Here is a 16,287-nt window from a genome sequence, read left to right as displayed (position 1 = left end):
AGGGATCAGGGGCAGGGTTAACTAGAGCAGACTTGAAGGTTGGTAACTGAAAAGTAAGTGGTTGAAATCTATTGGTGACTGCTAGGGCATAGGATTGTGACTGGGATTGTGATCTGGTAACTGGGGTGTTGCCGGAGCAAATATCAAAAGGTTTAACTCGGGGCCTCTGGGGATGCTGTCTTTCTGCCATCAGATTTCTGCAAGAATTCTCTGGTAAGAAAATCTGGAATAGAATTGTTACTACGTTTGATATATTCTATATCAAAATCGAATATACTTAATATAACTTGCCACTGGGCAAAAATTTGTTTAGAAGTAATATTTTCAAAATCTTTTTCTAAAACATATTTGGCACTTTGACAATTAACTCTGAGTAAAAACTTTTGATTTAAAATATCATCTTGAAATTTACTACTACACAAAACAATAGATAAAATTTCTTTCTTAATAGTACTATAGTTACTTTGTGCTTTTGTCCAAACACCAGAATGGAATCGAACTAATTGTTCAGGTACATTTGGACTGACTCGTTGCTTGAGGAAGCCACCATATCCAATGTCAGAGGCATCAGTTTCAATTATTTTAAAAGAATCAGTAGTCAGAATACCAATAGGGGAAGCGCACAATAACTTAAAACAAGTTAAACATTAAATTAAATAAGGCGGTGTATAACCGACCAAGTATATATATATATTACAGAGTAAATTAATTAAGGTGGTTTATAACTGACCAATATATATATATAACAAGATAAATAACTGAATATTAAACTGATATTAAAATCAAAAAGTAATTACAAAAGGTTACTGAAATAAACTTACAAATTAATGTAACTGATAGAGGTCTGAAGAATATCCTAATGTAATATTGGGTGAACTAGGAGAAGTATCAGATGATTGTGAGGAGGAGCCAACTTCTGGATCGCTACTACTGTTATCGGTGTCTTTTAACTGAAGAATTTGGTAAATAGATTCCTTAATATCATTAGGGATTTGTAACTGATTGATCTTTGTCTTTGCATAACAATCTTTTGCAAAGTGACCTTGACGACCACACTTGTGGCATTTATCTTTACTGATATTTGGGTTACTAGGGGTATTCTTTTTAAAGCTCTTTTTCCTAAATTTCTTTTTAGGTTTAGGCTTTTGAGAATAATATTCATTTTTAGAAAAGACTGGTTTCCTATTCTTGTAATTTCTACGGTGACCTTTGTAATTTTGCTTATGTGATTTAGGGTTTTGTCTGGAAGGAGCTATGGGTGGAAGACCATATTGTTCGCAAAAGGTTCCCATTTCATACTTAGCTCTTTTCCTATCATCTTGTCATTGGTTACTAGTTTTCATGTCAATACACATCCTTAATCCTTTCTTCTGGATTAAGCTGATGATATTGCCATATGTGAGGTTATCATAATCAATGTTACCTGTGGCTTTACTAAGAGTATCTCGAATTTTATGAGCAAAAAGGTTGGGTAAACCATTAAGGAATTTTTCTTTCCAAAATGGTTTATTACTATCGTCTCTTAGCATAACTCTGGACAGGAATACATCTTTATACCACCTGAAATCACTCATGGTTGGACAAGAGAGATTGGTTAGCTGGTCATGTATTCTAGAGGTGATGTTACTAGGAGTACCTATAAAATGGTCTACTATGGTGTAAACTAGGGTATTGACTCCGTCAGGAATGGCTTGACCTATGGTTTCATCAAAAATAGGAATACCATCATTATTTTTTTGAATAGCATTTTTTATTCCTGTTCGAGAATCTCCAGTCAGAGGTTTTTTCCACCAAGATTTTAACATTCCTGAAAATCTTGAAGCAAGAAGATCAACTATTTCGGGTTGACTAAGATTATGTGTGGTAACATAATTATTGGCCATCATGGAAATATGACTGAGTTTATTAAGGATTTCCTGTTCTGATAAACCATCAATATTCCATTCATAGAGTTTATCAGAGGAAACAGAAAATTAATTTTGAATATTTCATATTGAAGATCAGGAGGTGTCGGTCAAGGGTACCAATTTTTGGTAAGACTAGTAGGATTAACCCGTTTGTTGACTAATCGATTAAGTTCTAAATTAGAAAAAGCATGTTCTAGTTGTTGAATATCAGAGGGGTAACTAGAGGAAGAAGAAGAGCTATCAGAATCATCACTATTATTGATGACAGTGAGCGTTTTATCTTTTTTAATGGCTTTGCCTTTCTCCAAGGTTTTGAGAAGAGTCTCAATCTGGAGAATGACAGAAGGGTCAGGAAGGGCTTTGGAAAGGCCTTTTCTCTGTGTAGGCATAGAAATAATTGGTGACTCAAGTGGGGTGGAAATGACAGAAGCAATAGAAGACTGAGTGAGGGAAAGCTCAATTTTATCAAGTTGAGGCCCAATAGTATGTAAATATTGATTAGTAAAATTATTTTGTTCAATGATTTTTCTTATGTCATTATCAGTAACTGTGGTAGTAACTTTTAAAGGTGAGGCAGGAATTTCGGTTCCCATATGATCGAGAACTACAGAGTCTAGAGGAGGATGGGAAGAGGAAATTACTGATTTGTCTGATTTTCTCCATTTGACTTTAGTTAGCACATTGACTTGATTGTAACAGTTTTCTAGATAATCAAAAATTTTGATTTCTAGCTGGTGCTCTGTCATAAATCTTTGCCAATGACGGAGGATTTTTTGTTGTTCCTTCTCAATATGATTTTTTCAAAAAGTTTTTCTTTTTTCTTTGTTTTGTTGAGAGGAATATTCTTCATGTAACTTAGGGAGATTATATTTAAAAGGTTTACTAATGGTGTTTAACGAGGGATCAACTGGGTTGATGTTTCCAATGAAATCTGAAGGGGTAGGTGAATTAAGTGCAGATTGAGCCTTGGCCGGAGGAGTTTGTTCATAGCAAAGATGACTAATTTGTTCTTCAATGTGAACACCTTTTAACTTGAGATCTTTGAACTGTGGGTTACGTCTTGAATTTTTTCTTTCAAGAGGAGGAACTGAGTTACTTTCTTTGTCCTGATCTAGTCTAGAGGAAGTAGAAAGACGGGAACGGGTCAGAAGGCGTTGCTCATCAAAGCTTATTCTAACTGTTCCATTAATATATTCCTGGACTCTATCAAGACTACAGATATCATTTTGTATTTTTAATGGATGATTTTCATTTTCAAGGAACCATTCATTTGGTAAAGAAATAACTTTCCAAGCAATAGTTTTTTTGAGTTGAATATTAGCATCAGCAGAACTACTTTCAATTAATAGGGTATGACCCTTAGCATCCTTTTTGATGGCTTTAATGTTAAGATTCATTCCTCTTGTCTTATAATAAATTCGGTAGATAAGACCTAGAGGTTGTGAACCAGGGAGCATTTTGTAACCAGAAGTTTTAATATTAAGGGTTAAGGTTTTTAATAAATGAGGATCAGTTAGACTGAGGGTTAGATTAGGGTAGCAATTAAAATGAACTGGACCATTACAAAAACTGGTTTCAACTATTACTAGGAGACTATCATCATATTCTAGAAACCTAACATCACGAAGAGCTAAGAGTACTGAGGCATTGAGGCCAGTACCACTAAAGGGGTTAATATCCACTTGGACTAATCCTATGTGAATAAAATTGGATCCACGATCTTTGTGTTTTTTAATTGCTTTACTAGTTAGTAACTGACATCGTTCATGTCCTTTGGATAAGGAGTAGATTTGTTCTACTGTTTTAACTGTGTAGTCACTAAGAAAGGTTGACTTGAAGAAACTAATTTTGTAGATTTCTCTGGTTGGAATACGAGGAATACTCCAATCACTAAAATCTAAACTAATGTCTTCAACTTGGTATTCTTCTTCGTTAACTATGTTTGGAATAGGGGGTAGGCTGGTTCTGGATCTAGAACTCATTGAAAAGGAAGACCTGAATAACCTATTCATGGTTACTTATCTCAGACTACCCGTGGTTGAATGACTGAATAAAACATACTGTTTTCATGACTCTCTCAAAGCGATATCTAATTCCTATATATATATATAGTATACACTATATAGGGGCCTTTTGTCATTTAGGATTATATATATTTTGTATTAAAAAATTAAGAGTAAAAGAGTCAATTCGCACATGTGTCAGATGCCAAAAAGTAAATTGGGGTGTAAGTGAAAGTTAAAATCAAAATTTTTATCTAGCTGAAATATGACTTAACCTCAGGGGTGTCCGTGTAATTTACCCTATAAATAAAAATCAACACGCTAACAAATAAAATAAACAAGTAAACAAATATTAATTTAAAACAAATAAATTCATTAAATTTATTTAAAAGAAATTAATTTAATTAAATAATTCTTTTAAACTATATGGATATTACAATATTCTTCTCCCTAACAAAAGAAATTTCATCCTCGAAATTCACAAACCTATAAAATAAAAACTTTGATTATTTATTCCACTTTCCATTTTTCCTTTTTCCGTGTGAAAATTAACCAATCATATATACATGTTTTATGAAAACGGTAAAAGTGGAATTGTGTTAGTAAATGAACTTTGTAAATTTTTTTTTTTTTTTAAATATTAGAAATTTATGTGAGGACATATTTGTATTAGAGAGCGAACTTAGGACTAGTCGGTAATTTTGACGGGGTGTTTTCTTTTCGTACATAGAGTTTTGATACCGTACAAAGTGTTTCGATAGCTTTTTTGGATTCGTCTGCCCCTCTCTCTCTCTCTTCTCTCTCTCTCTCTCTCGTTGGCATCTCAGCCTGTTGTCTTCTCTCTCGTTCGGGTCTCGATCTGTGCTCTGCTTGCAATGGATACTCTGAAGAGAGTCGGCCCTGAATATTCCTTCAACATATATAGCGGTGTCAAGAAATAGAAGCAAGGTTCGTTTCTCTGTTACTTTAATGTAAATTTGTTTGTATATACATATAGATCTGCTCATGTACGTATTTTTCGGTTCGATTTTGCCTTCTCTGTGTTCGATTTTCGGTCAATAGTTAATAAGACGGTGTATATGTCCCTTTTGGGCCCTCGTGTAGTTCCTCGACGCTGTTCGTAGAATAATATATATATATATATATATATATATATATATATATATATTAAGAAGGAAGTACTGTATCCATGAGCAATAACAAGCTACTGTTTAGCCTATTCTTATATGTTCATTAAAATTATATCATGCAAAATTTTTGCTAGTTTTTGTCAATGATACCTTTACTATTAAAAATGATTATTATGTATGTGTATATTCTTAAGATATCTAGAAGGAAAGTTTAGAAAATTCTTAATGTTTTGTAACAACAACGGAGTCCTCATCAATGGGCATGGAAAGCAAAATGATGCTAGTTACGAAATGTGTCGGGTACAAATCTTCACCTATCTATTATAAATTTTTAAATTGCATCTTGTCACTGGATTTTGTTTAGGGTTTATTTATTTAATTTTCTTCCATTGAGATGAAACAAGCCTATGCAATGGCAATTTTGGTGCCCCTATACCACTGCAAGAGATGGATTTGGAGTTTTTTATGCATAGGATCACTGTCACACCTCAACTTTTGAATAGTGCATCCCATCTAATACCCAAATATGGATGTGAACTAATAAATCTGCTTTCGATTTTATATCCAATACATCAATGTCAATATCCAATTCAATATAATTTTGCATTAAGTCCTCACAAAAAAAAGTTTAATAAAAAGAAAGAAAGAAATAAAGTAGTGATTTCTGACCTGTGTCTAATATGTATGAAAAGTTGTGTTTTTCTTCGGTTGTTGTCGTTGCAGTGGGATTGAAGGGGCCAAGTATGGTTTGGGTTTTGGCAAAGTGTCGCTTTTGAGAACCCTTACCATAAGGTTCAAGAGTTCATTTTTTATTAGTGGGTGAGTTGGGCTTGTTTGTTTTTTTCGTTTTTCTTTTGGTTGTTGATGGGACACTTGTGAGGCGAGAGAGGGACCTTTGTGAAGGTCACAAGAATCCACAGACTACCTATTGGTGTTGTCTTCTGGATTGGTGATGTGTGTCAATAATAAAAAACCACTCGTAATAGAACGAATCTTGTAGGATAGGTCTATATTGAGGGTGTCGAACCTCAAGAAATGTGGTGGATTGTCAAGTATAGAATTAATCCTACTTTCATTCAAGAGAAAAATGATTTTGTTGGTTAACTATGACTAAATTGCAATAAAACTGAAAATAAACTAAATTAACAAAGGGTGAGATCAAAGTGAGAAAAACTTAGGGATTGACTTTACCGCTAGCCTCATAACATAGTCAGTTGTTTTAACTATGGGGAAATTCACACTTGTGCATATTCGGGAATCAAGTGACTACAAGAAAATTTTAATTCGATTAAGAAGATATATATATATATGAACGAATACTAAGCCATAACTCATCTTCGGTTGGCACAAATTGTCTGCCTAACTACTCTTATTTACAATGCAGTACAACTCTTCCCTAGGCATGAATTATCAAAGCATTTATTCATATATTCAATTAAGCACTATTGCATTATCACTATTTAAACCGTTAAGAGAAGCCTTTAGCCGCCAATCTCTAACAATAAAAATAGTTTGAATTTGATTTAAGCAAAACTAATTCTAAAACAAAAAATTAATTTCATCAAAAACCAATTTTATTCCTTAAAACCCAATTTCTTAGTACAACTAAGTCAATTGCTCACAATCATGCAATCAATATACACATATTAAAAATCCCCAGAGGTAAGAAAAATCAAACCATGCTACTTGGACTAGGGTTACATTAATTCCCTAAGGAATGTTTTAGCTACTCATGGAGAGGAAGGATGTCATCATTGTTAGTGTAGAAGCCATCTCCATGGACCGCCAATTGGAATCTTCAAAACCCTAAAAGCCGCTACAAGGTAAGAGAACCAAGAGAGAGAAGAAGAGAGCTTCAATGTTTCTTCTCATCTTCTTTTGTAGTGGAGAACAAGTCCTAATCCCCTTTGGATGGGCTTTACAGCTTTTGGGGACAATTGGGTCCATAAGGAAACAAAGAAGATAAGTTTTGGAGCTTTCCCGCAACTTATGGAAATTTCTGGAAAGTTTGTGCTCGAGCTCTAGCTTTTGTGCTTGAGCACTGAGGCCCAATGTTCGAGCTCTGGATGTTTGTGCTTGAGCTCTGGGAGTTGAATTTTTTCGAAGCGTGTTTTTCTTCAACACTCAGTTTTTTTTCTTGAAATTTTTTAATTTGTGCTCGAGCTCTTGGGCTTGTGCTCGATCTCTGGGCTAGAACTTCATCAAAACTTCCCGGTTGAGTCCCAAATTGACTCGAAAGGTCCGGAACATCTCCCTAGGCATCGGGAACATTGCCAACGGCTCTAAATGCATGGAATTGTCCGTCTCTTTGTGTAAAGACCTATAAATAGCAAATGAACAAAACCAAGCATAAGAACCAAGATAAAAGTATCACTAAGACATTAACTTATGCACGTTTAAGGGTTCGAATATAAGATATTCAGCTCTTATCAATGCGGTCCCCTTTTAAATGCTTTTTAATACATCTTTGCTTATCGGGAAAAAAATGTCCTCACTACAAAAATCTCCTTAGAAATAAGAAGTAGCAAACTTTGAATTGCTCTCGGTGATCACCATCAACTCTACGACCATCAATTAGCTAAAATGCAAAGAATTGGGTGAGCCGACAAGCTCAACAAGATCCCTCCTCCTCAATAAGTAATAATCTTACCTCACCTCCGATATACAACAGCGTTGTTATTTAACTATGCATAATAATAATAGGAATAGTGATTTAATGACTGAATTCGGTAATTACCGAATTCAATTTATATGAGTGGGGTGGTGGGTCGCACTATATGAAGTCATGTGATGGGACCCACCATCCCTTTCACATAAATTGAATTTAGTAACTGCCGAATTCGGTCCCTAAATCACTACTATAATTATAAACCCATAACTAATGAACTTGTGATACCCCGTAACTAGTTAAATAGAAGCTAATCCACTTGATTAACTATTAAATAGAAGCTACATATATGATTCAGACTTTAATACGTCGTGATATAAGGGCTCAGGTAAGATACATCATACCTCATAAGTAAGATTCACTTGTAACCACAATATCTTTTCAGTCATTAAGTGCAAATCAAATCAAGTTTGATTTGCAGCACACCAAATCAAGTTTCATGTTTTAAGTAAGATTCACTTGTAAGGTTCATGTTTTGTTTTGCAGCACAGCAAATCAAGTTTCAGTGCATGTGGCACCCTTCCTGGATGGCTCTGTCGGACCTGCTGCTAAAAAAACCAGTCTGTGCTGCGATTAGAATACTCCTCTGGGCTGCAAATTTGGAGACAAATGCCATTTTGCCCATGGTATTTGTGATATTGGGAAGCCTTTCACCTTTGATGGTTCATGTGCCATGGCTTCAGGCCGTTATGGTGGTGGTCTCAGGCGAAATTACAAGTATTATCCCTTGACCGTTATTCGTGACCCACTCAAGGCCAACATATATGTAAACGCTTGCCATGTTGGAGCCATCATTGGGGATTATGATTTGAAACAGAAGCTCAGTGAAATGAAAGTTAACCTCTTCATCATAGAACACGACGATTTAAATCCTAATCCCAAGAACCTTGTTGAGCTTGAGTTTCATGGCATGATTGACAAACTCCAGGTCGCAATCTCTATGGTTTTAGATGTGATTCACCGCAGTCAACTTGATGCTTCCACCTAAAAAATGGAACCGTGAGGGGAAAATTACATATGGTGTTTGAATTACTACTATTTCCAGGTTTCTGTGTGTTTTTTTTCTTCTCAAAACTTTATATCTCGGGCCCCCCTGCCTATTGTCAATGTGTTTTGGGCTTGTGTGTGTTTTACTTTATAAGTGGATGTTGACTCTTGTAGATTAATATGACCCATGAATCAATGTTCCGACTTGTAGAAATTTAAAGCCAGGTGCTATTCCTTGCTTCTTCTGTATATGGGCCATGTTTTTACATATAACCATGGATTGCGGTAGGTTTTGAATCACCATTGTAATCTGATAGAAAATGAGGTTACGTCAGATTTGATCAAATTTGACGATGCTCAAATCATCTTGTTGGGGATACCACGGAGAGAAGAAATGCTTTGTTATTTGGCATTTTCGTGAGTTTGATCAATTGGGTTGAGCTAACCATTGAGAATGTATATACTTTTTAAATACTGAAAAATAAAACTATAGACAATGTTTTGGGAACTGAGTGAATTTCAAAAAATAGTACTGTATTTTTTTTTTTTTTTGAATGGTAAAGCAAATGTATTAATATATAAAGAATTTACAGTGTGATCCATAAGGCAAGTAGCCCACAAGTTAGAGCCCAACTAGCCCAACATCTAGAGACATATATAGAACAAGAAGCTCCACGAACAAGAAAAGACCCAAGAACAGCCATTGATAACAAATTCGAATCCGTTAGCAGTGGATGTACATAGCAGTTTCGGTAACAACCTGCAGCGATGTACAGGGAACTTACATCCTTCATCTCTCTAATTAGTCTGGAGGCATTGGTGGTGGCCGATTAGCCACTGGATAAAAGGCCCATTCAGTAGCTAGGGCAGAGAAGGAGGGGTTCTACGAAGCTAAGTGATTCTGCAATGGAAGAAGTGATCTGCTTCATGACCCTTGACTGCGTTGATGGCGAGCTCCGGCAGAGTCTATTATTCTGCTCCTGCCATATATGGTAAACGAAAACAGCTAACGCAAGCCTACACAGCCCATGTGCAATAGTATTTTGACTCCAATGGTGGCATGCCCAATTGATAAATTGACTCCAACTGTTACTTTGAGTGTAAAAACAGCATTTGTCTTGAATAAATCTCCATAAAGGTGCGACAAATTCACACTTGAAGAACAGATGAGAGTGCGTTTCATGTAGCTCTGAGCAGAGGCGACACAAGGCACCCAATCCGGCCACTAGTACTCATACACTTGCTGTCAAGTGTAGGGAGCTTTGACTGCACTGCAATCCAAAGTATCATCCTTTGCCTAGGAATGGCAACTGAAGACCAAACTAGATTAGACCATGGTATAGGAGCTGGTGGTGGTGATAATGCAGTGATTGTATGCTTGAGTGAGTAGATACCAGTTGGTCCAGCTTTCCATATGATTAGATCATTGGAATTTGAGGGAGGGGGAAGGCTAGTAAGCTCAAGAATGATTGAAGTGAGTTGGTTGGGAAAATTCCAAGTGTTTGAATCTATAAAGTGACTGACCTTAGTGCCATAGCTGTATCCCAGTGCTTGGATTTCATCTTCCGAGAATCTTTGTGTGAGGGGACCAACATTAAGCCAATAATCTTTGTGTTATAAGAAATATTTTGTAGAATTTTTGGTATTTCAGTATTGTTATTTGGAGTAAGTGCAAAAAACACCCCTGATGTATAACTCTCATAACACTTTTATCCTCTATTTGAAAATGTATGCAAAAAATATCCCTATTCTTTTTAATTTGTGCCTAAATACCCCTCAATTTATATAACGTCTATTTTATCCTTTTATTCTTTCAAAAATGGCCCTACTAAACCTTACTCTCCACCCCAAAACCGCAACCACCGGGCAAAGCCAGTTCTCTGCAACTCTCTCTAAGTCTCAGTTTTGGGTCGCTGCTCACGACTTCAATCAAGGCCTCGTTGATGAAGGTGAAGGTGGTGTAGACGGCGATCTTGTTGATGCCAAGGTCATAGAAGGAGAGGTGGAGGTTGTGGACGGTCGGGAAGAGGCTGCCGGAGAGGTATGTATTCCTTTGCGGGGGTGGGGGCGCGAAGAAGAAAGACGTGGTTTGTACTGCCGGAGAGGTATTTGTTTTGTAGTTTGGGGTGCTTTTTGCATGTGAGGGGTGCAATATGCACTATAAGCATATTATAGGGGTGTTTTCTGCACTTGACCCTTGTTATTTGCTAAAAATTTGGTACGAGGGGTGAAATTTAGTGCAAAAGGCTTGATATGTAAACTTTTTATGATCATGATGAATGTTTGGAGTTGAGAGGTTGCAAACACGTTATTTGTCACTCCCTCAACTTTTTATGATCAGGATGAATGTTTGGAGTTGAGAAGTTTCAAACACGTTATTTGTCACTCCCTCAAATGCCACAAACACATGTTATTTGTCACTCCCTCAAATAGAGGTGATGGTTAGGCATGGTTCACTGGGTTTCTTAAACACTTATGTGCCTTTTGTTTCATTTCAACTGTGAGGTTAGTCCAAGATGCTTTTCAGCCTTGTTTTATAGGCTTAAATATATTGAACTTTGCTCCAAATGACGGTTGATCAAGTCACTTGTTTGGCTGTGGAAGCTCATTTGCTGGCCTAAGAACGTAACTCAAAGCCGAAAAACAATTGCTTATACAGGTATACAACAAATCTTTGGAAACGTAAATCCCATGACTGCAGCTATGTGCGCTCGCCTGTGCAGCGCATAGAGTAAAAGCTACGACAAGGCCACCCATCCCGGTCATTCAGCACCTCAAAAATTCCAATGCATGTCCTCCCCTTAATCTCAAAAAAAAGATCAACTTATTGGATTGCTAAATGACGGTGGCCTGCCTAAACACAATGCAAAAAACACCCCCATCAAACTGTTTCAAACACAAATGAAGCGTCTGTGCGGTCCATTAACCGATTTACATATTCTTATAAACTATCACCCCATCAAACACTTCGAGTCACATAGTGAACTACCTACAATCCAGGAAAAATAACAGGTCGGATTCCTTTCCCTTTCAGATGAAAATTGAGTAGTGTCATACTGAATCAGTATTGCTCCCTTCAAAGAACACATCAATCAATTTACAAAAATGCTTAAAATTCTCCACCTAACCTTTGCACAGAAAATAAGCACATGGACACATGATCATGCATCGTCTCAGTGTATATAGCTAGCACAAGATTTCTGACTTTCTTACTTTAGATCTATTCAAATATTCATTAGCAATTAGAAATGCAAATCTCATTTTTCTTTGTAATGAATGCATACTAGTCAAAGCTGGGAGATAGTGGCTTTCCTGCCACCACTTTCAATCTCCTGGCTACGACCTTAACCACCCTAGACAATGTAGCGCACCACCATTGACATAGCACACCTACCTCATAATCCTCACCTATATAAAACCCACATAATCTCTTGTATCACTTGCATCATTACAACACATCAATTCAATATATCAGTTTTACATTACATATCATATACTCAAGATCTCTCTTCACATGGTATCAGAGCCACTGCCGGAGACAGCGGCGGTCCAAGGTTCTCAATCAAACTCACGCTACCGCTTACCCACCACGCTTAGCCACCACGCCGCTTCAAGGCGTCAACTTCCACAACTTTCGCCAAACTGGTCTTTCATAGGCTATTTCCGGTTTTTCACTCCTACAACCTGAAAGAACACCCTTAGACCGTCATAACACAGCTAGAATCGCCCCCAACGATATTCCACGTGCTCTCACGCGCCACAAACGTAACTCACGTGTCGGTAACACTCGGGCGTTTGCAAATCGCATGCTCTGCACGCACCACCACGCACTGTCTCAACACTCTATGCTCCGGTGATCACCTACAAATCGTGTGATCTTCTCCACCATGTTTGAAAAGATAGACATCATACACTTTTAAAAAGTCGCGGGTGCATTGTATAGCACGTGAAGGTGGTATTCCCTTGATCATTAGGATTGATGACCACTTGGTTAGTGCCTACCCGTATGACCATAGGGTGGTGAATGTGTATTGACGAAAATTGAATTCCTCTTCTTTTTATTGATCAAATGCTTGAGAGATTAGCCGATCATGCTTATTATTGTTTCCTTGACGGTTATTCCGATTATAATTAAATTCCTAGTGCACTTGAGGACCAAGAGAAGTCTACCTTCACATGCCCTTTTGGGACATTTGCTTATCAACGCATGCCATTTGGGTTATGCGCGCAATGCACCCGCTACATTTTAACCATGCATGATTAATATATTTTCTGATATGGTAGAGCATTTTCTTGAGGTATTTATGATGATTTCTCAGTATTTGGATCATTTTTTTATGAGTGTTTCCATTATCTTAAACTTGTGTTTACTCATTGTGAGGAAATGAATCTCGTCTTAAACTGAGAGAAATGTCACTTCATGGTTAAAAAGGGAATTTTCTTAGGCGTGTTATTCAAACAAGGGTATGGAAGTTGACAAGGCTAAGGTTGATATAATTTTTAGTCTTCCATCGCCATGTACAGTAAAAGAGATTAGGTCTTTCTTTGGATATGCTTGTTGGTCTACTTCACTAGGTTTGCACTTTCAATGTCAAATCAATCTTAAAGAGTGTGGATCATACATTTGCTTTAGTATTCTTGGAAATTAATTCATATTTATTTAGTTGTGCATCGTTATTTAAATATCTATATCAAAGTGTATATAAACAGCTTCGTTAAGGGCACATTAGTCTTTTTCTATGTGTAGGTATGATGTCACGGAAGACAGCAATAAAAGATCGATGGGGATGATCAAACTTGCAAGGTTGCATGAGAGAGATTAATTAACAACTGGATTTCGTGACGATGAAAACTAAGAAGTGAATGAGGCGACGTGAGCAAAGAAAAAAAAAAACAGAGATAGTGGAGTAATGTTGGCACGCACTCAAAAATCAAAACATTGGGAGAAGCAAAAACAAATAAAAAAAATATTAGATAGTGATGAATGTTGGCTCACGTGTGATCGTTGTGCCTAAATCTCTCGTAAAGTTAAGAGTAGTATAAAGGTACGTATAGCGATATATATATATATATATATATATATATATATATATATATATATAATATAATATAACATATATAAATATATATAAATACATACATATTGTAACGGTTCGGTCTGGGCTGATCCGGTCTTGTAGGATCTTAATCCGGGACCGAATAAAAAATTCAAGGTTCTATTATTTTAGAACCGTGACCGGACCGAACCGCTATGAACGGCCTAGACCGCTCGATTCGGTCTGATTTGGTTTGATTTTTTGGGTTGATGGTTTATTTGAACACCCCTGATCACAGCGAAAGATATTTTTCCCTCATCAATACTCAATAGTAGGTACTCTTGTGTTCTATAATGAGTGAAACCCGTGAAACTAATGCACATTGGACGGTGAAATTTGCAACATGGACCACCCTAACATAGTCTTTTACATATAAGGCTCTTTGAAAGCAAAGTTGTTGGAGTGAGGAAGCTAACCCAGTTAAAAAAGAGTGATTATGTATTTTAAATTACCTTAAATTTTTAGACAATTTGATTTGTCTGCATTGGAAGAACAATCATGTCAATGTAACTAGCAGAAGGAATTTCATACAAACATTCAACTTCCAACAACATTCATTCTGCAACATTTTATTAGAGTGCACAAGTACAAGAGCCACAAAATCAAATAAAAGTATTCAACGTTGATCCAACTCAAAACTAGATTGAAAATACATCAATTAGCTCTTGAAAACAATCCAAAAGCCGGATTTATAATGGTAAAGCCTCCATCGTGCCAGATTATGCCCACTCACATACTTGGACTCATCACTAGCCAAAAAAAAGCAGCCTCAGCCACATCTTCCACCCACCCCAAGAGTCACCCCTTAAGTTAGAATAAACACCAGAGCCCCCTTCATTCTCCGTCTTGTAAAACTTCTTCGTCTGCTCTGTGACAATGAAGTAAGGCGACAAGCAATTCACTCGAATGCCAAACTGTCCCAGCTCCGCAGCCACATTCTTCGTGAGTCCCACCATGGCATGCTTTGAGCTTGCGTAAGCGTGAGTTGCAACACCGCGCCAACGCTAGAAGAAACACTCCCAATCGTCACTATGCTGCCCCTCCCAGCTGGGATCATCACGAGCCGGTTGTTTGGTGCCCAAGAAGACACCGGTTAGGTTAAAGCTAATGACACTCTCGAATTCAGTCTTGTCTGACATTGAGTATGCTTGTTTTTGGTCCGTCTATGATGGCTTCATTGTTGATCATTAGCTTGCCGTGCTTGGCAATGGTGGTGTCAATGGCGTTTTTGATGTCCAGCTCGTTAGTTACATCACAGTTGACAAATGGTTCAGGACCTATGTCTTGGCACACTGAGTGAGACAACTCATCTAGGACATCTGCTATAACGACTTTAGTGCCATGTTTGGCAAATATTCTAGCAATGCTCTCTCCAACGTTGGGAGCTCCACCAGTGACTAGTGCCACTTTGCCTTCCAATCTGAGATATGTTCAAAGGGTATGCACCCAAATTGAAGTAAGCAATTGTTCGTGATGATTACTACATATAGGGATGCCAATTTAACCTTACCCATCCGGTCTAGGATCATCCTAATAGAGTTATGGGTGAATTTGAAAACAAGTTTTTATTTGTGAGTCGAGTTTTGGATCACGCATCTATACAAAAATAAGATATAAATAAAAACATTACAGTGTCATCGAATAAACTCTCTCTCTATATAGTAGGATATATAGCAACTTAAATAGTATGTATGAACCATGGTGCAGCTGCAGAGTTTGCTGACATTATTGTTGAGACAAAAGCTTTTCCACAGTTTTGATGATTTTAATGATTAGTTTAGGAGGGGTCCGAGCCCATATTGTCTCTACGTTTAGAAACAACCAAGGGATGGTTAGGGCAAAGAGAGACTTCTATAAATAGAAGTTAGAGAGAGAATGTAAGGAGATTTTTGATTGAAGTGTAAAAAATTACTTTCCTAATAGAGAGTAGTTTCTTGCTCCTTCATCTGCCTTCTAGGGATGGTGAAGACAAGAACATCATCAACATTTATAAAACCAGCCAAGCCTCGACTCTCAATAAGACGAAGCATCATCTCTCTACACACAAAGTAGTTTTGTTCAAAGAGCATGATATGAACAAAGTCCCTCAGGTTAACATTTTTTGGATTTGGGTATCTTGTTGGTAAATATATGCTTCACCATACATTTAAGATATAACAAACCTTATACTAATACGTCATGAGATAATTAACAATATGCTAAGAAATCATTAATTAAATATGCAATTCTATATTTAATTAAATATGCAAAATAAAGTAATAAAGTAATAATAAAAAATAAAGAACCTGGATCGAGGCTAGTACTGGATACTATGTTTTTAAGATAGATTCGCCCCGCTATGGTGTTAACGGACTTAGTGACGTTTATCTCCCAGGATACAACGGTCTACATCCACCAGTAGCAGCACTACAAACTCATGGATACGACGAACTTTCTCCGTGTAATACTCTCTCTGACTCAAAAATGCATCTATACTATATAAATACTGAATTGGGT

General features: G+C 36.9%; 1 pseudogene; it reads right to left on the bottom strand.

Moving 5' to 3' along the window:
- Window positions 1-14,445: 14,445 nt before the first annotated feature.
- Window positions 14,446-15,824, bottom strand: LOC132314149 (borneol dehydrogenase, mitochondrial-like; annotated as a pseudogene).
- Window positions 15,825-16,287: the final 463 nt, after the last annotated feature.

This window comes from Cornus florida, unplaced genomic scaffold (assembly GCF_030987335.1).
Source record: "Cornus florida cultivar Cherokee Brave unplaced genomic scaffold, ASM3098733v1 CherokeeBrave_3.0.0_Hap2_Chr06, whole genome shotgun sequence".
Classification (NCBI taxonomy): domain Eukaryota; kingdom Viridiplantae; phylum Streptophyta; class Magnoliopsida; order Cornales; family Cornaceae; genus Cornus; species Cornus florida.
Note: the sequence above shows the minus strand (reverse complement) of the source record. Positions and strands in the feature narration are given on the sequence as shown.